At 40.9% G+C, this 6216-nt stretch overlaps 1 pseudogene; it reads right to left on the bottom strand.

Annotated features, from left to right (window-relative positions):
* Positions 1–4281: 4281 nt before the first annotated feature.
* On the bottom strand, positions 4282–5602 carry LOC101593655 (annotated as a pseudogene).
* Positions 5603–6216: the final 614 nt, after the last annotated feature.

Raw genomic sequence — 6216 nt, 5'->3', positions numbered from 1 at the left:
ATACTTTCCAAATAGAAATAACAACAATGACATTAACTATAAACAAGAAATTAATAATGGCTTCAAGATAAATGATTTACAATTGCACATTGGTGGCTTCCATGCATTTTATATATAATGGGTAATCCTTCCTATTATTCTCAACTGTAAATATTTAACACTCCTAGAGTGAAAGGAATTCAATTATTTTCACTCCATTATTACGAATAATTTACAATTTCAGTATGGGACACAACCTCTATCATTCACTCATGTGTGAATGCTTTTCTTTAACTTTGGTATTTATTATGCTTAGGTAATAAATTGGGATAACTGATAAAATGGGCAGATTTCCCAATCTTCAATCTGCTGCTATGCATTTCTATATCATTCATGCTGGTATGTACCACTAGCAACAATTAATTTTATGCTAGCAAACACCACTGTTGGTCTGGCATGGAGATAAGCCCCTACAGTGCTTCTAATTATTGATGCATTTCTCTTTTCCTTAAAAAGTCAAGCAGTTTCCTCTATGAGTAATCATCAGGTTTACCACCTGTGGCTGCTCTTTCAACAACTACAAATAGTCAGCAGCAACTCCCCCTCATTTGTTTCATGTCAGTTTCTGAGGACCGTGCATTTTTATTACAAAACTACAGTGTGCACCATGTTTATATTGTGTTTGTTGATGTCCTCAGTGAGCGACGCTCTTGTTTGATTGTTGATTACGTAAAATTTTATATTTTCCAGTAATTACTTTTATTTCTACTATGTCAGGTTTGTTTAGTGTTATTAAAAATTGTTAGTATCTTCCCCTCAAAACATAACTAGAGGCTGGAGAGATGGCTTGGCAGTTAAGACACTTACCTGTAAAGTATAAGAACCCAGATACCATTCCCTAGTACCTATGTAATCCAGATGTACATGGTGATACATGTGTCTGCTTGTTTGTACAGGTTAGAGGCTATGGCTTATCCATTCTCTCTATATATATCATCTCTCATGAATAAAATAAAATACTAAAATAACATGTACCATAATTGGCACATATTGAACTAGACAGTATACTTGACCTGAAAATTTGTGTGAAATTATTTTAACTGCTTTGCATGATATTGAAGGAAAATAGGAGAAAGGTAGTTTTTATTTTTTCCCTTCAAACAAAAAGAAAATGCTTTATTTAGTTGACCCAAAATAACATTATACAGCCAAATGTAACTGTAAAATCTCAAACAAGAAAGGCAATGCTTCAATTACAGACAGCTTCAGATTTGCTAAGATGAACTTCCAGACCAGGCACAGTTATGGAGGTAGGGATTTATTGAAGCTTACAGATTCAGGGGTAGTTCCATAACGGCAGAAAAAGCTGGCCTGCTTTCACAGGAACACACACACACACACACACACACACACACACACACACAGGGAGAGAGAGAGAGAGAGAGAGAGAGGCCCCAAGCCAAAAGCCACACAGCACACTACTTCAGGAACTCCAGATAAAACTAGATACTTTGCATATTTTAAGATTTGAATTTTAAACCCACCACCACACCTTAGGGCTGAACCTTAAGATTGCCTCCAGCCAGGTGGCTGTAGATACAAACTACAAACTAATACAAGACTGAATATATTGGAAACCATCTAGTCAAACTACCACAATCTGCTCCATCACACATTGTAAACTGTATTCAGTCCAATTTCAAAAGTCTCCTCAGTCTTGACCAATTTAAGATAGTTCCAAAGTCCAAAGTCTCCTCTGGGTTTAAGACTGTCTCTTAGCCATAAGTCCTATAAAAGCAAACAGGTTACATACTTTCAACATATAAAGACACAGAACAAACTTATAAGGCATAGCAAGGTGATACTAGAAAAATCTAAACTTAAATACCATCAAGCAAACATCAGACTTTTGTAGTTTAAGTGCAAATAACCAGAGACTTGCACTTGCAAGTTTTCAAATTTCTAAATTCTGTTCCTCCATCTGGGCAGAGAAGGCAAGGAAAACTTTATCCCAGGCCATTGAAGAGTCCTGGTATATCCAAAACATTTCGGGTCTCCATGCAAATCATTGTCCATCTTCCAGTCTATCAGGGCATCATACCCTGCCTCCTGCCACACCTCAGCAGTGCCTCATGGAACTGTGTGCAATTTATGACTACTCCACATACATTTCATGCTTCCAAAGCTAATAACAGCTGTGCGGGACACAGCCATATTCTTGATTCAGGGATGAAATAAGTAATAACCTTGGAAAAGTAGGTTACTTTTCCACTCAACAATGTACAAAAGAATTTGCGTTTCTATCATAATTTTTCCTCGGGAATGCTCTCCACTTTTATTTTTTTAACAAAAAAGTAGTTGGGCCATCTTCCTTAATATTGCTAATGTGTTGACAATTGAAGCTTCAGTAACCTAAAACCAGTCTTAGTGCCAGTAACCTCAACTTGCTTGAAGTTTTCCAATTTAAAATCTTAAATCTCTCAGTCTTATATCTTTAGCCAAGCTCATCAGTCAATTACAAATTAAACCTTAGTCAAATTCTCTGGGCCTGGGCAGAAGAATGCAGCCAGCCCTTATGCCAGCAGCCTCATTCCAACAAAGTTCTCTGCAGTCTTTTTCCCCTTATAAAGGTCATAAGGCAAGTCTTGAAGTTCAATTCTGCTACACTTAGCATTCTCAAACTTTCATCAGAATAATCCATAAAATTTGGCTTACCATTATGGAAGGAGTCTTCTTTTGGAAGCACCAAGTCCATGCCCATTCCTCCAACACAAAGGTTCCAAAAGACCAAAATCCACATGGTCAGGTTCATCTCACCCCACATTCTGCATTCTGGTGCCAACTTCTGTAGCAGATAGCTTCAGGTTCACTGAGATGAACTTCCAGACCAGGCACTGTCATGGAGAAAAGGGTGTATTGAAGCTTATGGATGCAGGGGAAGTTCCATAATGGTAGAAGATGCTGGCTTGCTTTCATAGTACCAAACGTAGAGAGAGAAGCCCCAAGCCAAAAGCCACACAGCATACTTTAGGAACTCCAGCTGAAACTAGGCTCTTTGCATATTCTAAGATTCAAATTAAAACAAACAAACAAAGATTCAAATTTTAAACCCACCACCACACCTTAGGTCCACCCAGTAACATTGCCTCCAGCCAGATGGCTGTAGATCCAAAGTATGAACTAATAAAACACTGAATATATTGGGGGCCATTTATTTAAACTACCCCAGTCATGATGTTGAAGAAGGATGGGAAAAATGTAGCTTTATTTTTCTTTCAAACAAGACAATTTTTTATTTAGATGACCCAACATAACATTTCATGGAAAAGGAATTGTAACACTATACAGCCAGGTGTGGCCGCAAAATTGTAACAACAAAGGCAAGTCAATGTTTTTTTTAAATGACCAAGCATTACATTTCATGGGTAGGAAACTGTTATCAGAAATCTCTTTCACCATCAATATCAATTTTCTGTAAAATACTCTGAGACTATGTTCCAAGTACAAGCTAAAACCTTTTGACCACCCCACCCCTCAAACTAAGTTTGCCCTAAGAAAGAAAACAGTTGTCAAAAATATTTGTTTAGGGCTGGAGAGATAGTTTAGCAGCAAAGCACTTGCCTGTGAAGCCTAAGGACCCTGGTTCGAGGCTCAATTCCCCAGGACCCATGTTAGTTAGATGCACAAGGTGGCGCAAACATCTGGCGTTTGTTTACAGTGGTTGGAGGCCCTGGCATGCCCATTCTCTCTTTCTGCCTCTTTCTCTGTCTGTTGCTCTCAAATAAATAAATAAAAATAAACAAAAATAAATATTTGTTTAATGTTAACATAAATGAACAACCAACTATAATTATATACCAAAATACCCTGCCCTACACATACTTTTATAAATTTTTCACTATGGGCACAGCAACAGCTGTTCTCTGTCCTGGTATCACAGATGGGCTATGCAACAGCATTATACGAGAACACATCCAGGCACTCTGGAAGTAATTAATATTTTAACTCATATTTACTCTTCACTTTGGAGGTAGGGTGTCTAATATGGCACCCAGACTGACCTAGAACTCGTAATCTTCCCTGGTGCCAGGATTACAAAGCCTAATTCACCACATTCAGGTCAGGAATTAACTCATAACAGAAATAGCTAAAAAAAAAAAATAAATAAATGTGTGAAAAACTCAAACTGAGCCTGCCTGTCAGATACCCCCCAGGAAGTGCTTGTTGGTGAACCTTGAAGAGAAGACCCACCCCCTCACTGGTTAACCTGGAATCTAGGGAACGGAGAGAAGGCAGCTACTCTTAGAACACCAGCAAAAGTTTAATACATTGCCTGGGGTTGTTGGTGTTGTAATGCGCCTCAGGAGCAGCCACATATGCTGACTCTGGGAAGAAGGCATCATAGTATTCTGCTAAAAAAAAAAAAAAAAAAAAGAACACCTCAGAAAGAGATCTAAATGCTTCAATAAATTCAGTAAAGCCTTTAATTCTGCTCAGGCAAAGGCGTCTTTCCAAGGATTTCTGGAAGTTTTACAAACAATTGCAACAAATGTTGTGCCCCCAAAATGTAAGAGTGAGGAGGTGGCTGGTTGATCTCCTGGGAGATAATCATGGGGCACAAGCTTCCAGGAGAGGACCTTATTTATTTCATTCTCCCTTCAAAGCCACACAGCACTTCCTTCCTTACTTAGATGACAGGTGGAAATGATCTGCTGTGCACAGGGCTCTTCTTTTCCAAGTGCAGGAAGCGTCTGGGCATGCGCTTGGGCTGCGGCGACTTGCTGCTCCCAGACCACCTGCCACAGTGGCCGTGAGGCGAGGAACCAGCAGGGATGGCAAAAGTTTCTGGGTCAGCTTCGTGCCCCTTGGGAGTGCTGGTTCCCCAGAAGTAGGCTGACTTCCTGTGGACTGAGGTGTGGATAGATTCAACAAAGTTGGGCTGGGCACCTCCTGATTCCTATTAATGTTGGTGGCACCTTCCTTAATAGGAAGAAAAAAAAATGGTTTAAGTCACTTTTTTTTTTTTTTTAATACTGAGGTCATGTGGGTACAGTAAAACCAGTGAGAGAGTGTAATCAAGGGTTATTCGTAATATGCAATTATTCTTAATGCGCAATCTTCTTACAAAGGTCACCAGTCTTTTCGGCCGGGGTATAATGCGCATTCATGTGGGTGCGCAATATACCCTGGTGTTGAGGAGGACTTTCATTGGCTGAAAAGGCTGCATTGGCAGCAGAATGCTTCACAGAGGACTCCCAGATGGTGATGACAAGTTTCTCTAACCGTTTCCTGCTGTGAATGTGTCAGTCATCCTCAGGCTGTGTCTTGAAAACGCCCGCGATGTCCCTGGCGATGGTCCTCCTTCCGCTTTCCGATCTGCTTGCCGCTCCACTTCTTGCTCTCACTTCAGTCTTTTTCTTCCTCAGCGTCACTGTCTTCATTACTCCACCACCGTCATGAGGGGAACCTCTTACTGGGTGTCCGTCATTCTCATTATTTCTTTCTTCAACAGGAAGGCTTTGTAATACAGTCAATACCAGGCAACCTGCAGCGCTTTTCTCTTCCTTTCTTTCCGGCTTCCCAGGCGAGCTATTGCTTTTCTTGCCAATGTATGCTCTAACATGCGATTTTCATCCACATCACAAAGCGCTTCAGCTTCCCATCTACTCCGGCTTCTGTCAGGAGCATTAAAATGGATTAGCCATTCTTTCTGTTTCTTTCATCTTTACCCACTTCAACATTGACGTCTTGGCACTGTACAGCACTCACTTGGTAGGGTTAGGTTTCAAACACTCTTTATGTTTTTTTTGTTTGTTTGTTTTGTTTTTTTAATTACTATCGTAGTCAGGCATAAGGGGACATGTCTGTAACCCTAGCACTCTGGAAGCATGAAGATCCTGAGTTCAAGTCTTGCCTGGCTGCTCTGCGAGGCCCTCTGTGGATACCGCCCATGCTCATGTTACTTGGGCCGCGGCTCCTACCGAACTGTCCTGAGCGCCTGGCGCTGACCACTTCCGGTGGAAAGGTAGCTTTAGTTTTGCAGTTTCACTTAGGAAATGAGTCTCAAAAAAAAAAAATCCAGGAGGTGCCACCTTACATGCCACCTCGCCCTGGCATAAAAATAGAACTCTGGGGCTGGAGAGATGGCGTAGCGGCTAAGCGCTTGCCTGTGAAGCCTAAGGACCCCGGTTCGAGGCTCGGTTCCCCAGGTCCCACGTTAGCCAGATGCACAAGGGG

Source organism: Jaculus jaculus, chromosome 3, assembly GCF_020740685.1.
Source record: "Jaculus jaculus isolate mJacJac1 chromosome 3, mJacJac1.mat.Y.cur, whole genome shotgun sequence".
Lineage (NCBI taxonomy): Eukaryota > Metazoa > Chordata > Mammalia > Rodentia > Dipodidae > Jaculus > Jaculus jaculus.
The sequence above is the reverse complement of the archived record's forward strand: the minus strand, read 5'-3'. Positions and strand labels throughout refer to the sequence as shown.